Genomic DNA, 1,012 nt, shown 5'->3' with positions numbered 1-1,012 from the left:
TGGACAGAGGGCTCATTCCCAGTTTTTCATTATAATGAACTCTTGGCTGAAATGAGTCAAAGTGCTCTCATTAGCAATGTATTAAATTTTGGGGGTTTTTTTGGCAGCTAGTTGGTACAAGAATCGAACCCTCGACCAAGGTGTTCTCAGCACCATGCTCTAACCAACTGATTTTACTGACCAGCCCATGCAGCATATGAAATTCCTTTCTGAACACCCTCACCTGCACTTGGTTCTGTCAGACTTCAATTTCTGTCATGCTAATGGTGAGAAACTGTATCTTGTTTCCCTTTATATTTCAAAATTTGAGTTTTTTCTTCTGTGATTTGCTTATTCATAGTCCCTTATTTTTCTACTTAGATGGTATATTTTTCTTCTTGAGTTATTGGGTTCCCTGTTCTATCTGATGCAAGAACTTTATCCCATTCAGATTTTTCACTTAAAAAAACACCTTTTTTATAATCTAATAGCATTATAAATTTGACATAGGAAAATTATCAGTCTTTGCTTAATGGAATCCTTCCCTTGTCCTGAGTCACAAACTCTATTGCCTTTCCTTCTGTTTGTTTTAAAGTATTTTTCCCCTTTAAACCATTAATCCACCTGGGGAGATCTCACTTTTTTCCATCTGAAAACTCTCAGTTGTCCCAACACCTTTGAGTAGCCTGTTTTTTCCCTGTAAAATGAAGTGCTAGTAGGCAGGACTTGTGGACACAGAGTGAGCGAGCACAGGATGTAGGGAGCTTCCTGTCGGATGCAGTCTGTGTGGTCCCATAGCAGCAGGGAGAGCATCAGAGGGAGCAGCATGAGAAGAGTCCTGCCCAGCCACGGGCCCATGCCAGAAGGAAATGAGGAAACCAAGTGTATCACAGAGCTAAACTTGATCTTTTAAACAATCATTCTCCTAGCGTTCTTTCTTCAAATGATGGTAACAATAAAGGGAAGCATTCAGATTGTAAATACCCTTAATTGGCAAGTAAAAAATTGGCACCTGTATGTTTATCTCCTCCAT

Source organism: Galeopterus variegatus, unplaced genomic scaffold (genome assembly GCF_000696425.1).
Source record: "Galeopterus variegatus unplaced genomic scaffold, G_variegatus-3.0.2 Scaffold22644, whole genome shotgun sequence".
In the NCBI taxonomy this organism is placed as follows: Eukaryota; Metazoa; Chordata; class Mammalia; order Dermoptera; family Cynocephalidae; genus Galeopterus; species Galeopterus variegatus.
Note: the sequence above shows the minus strand (reverse complement) of the source record.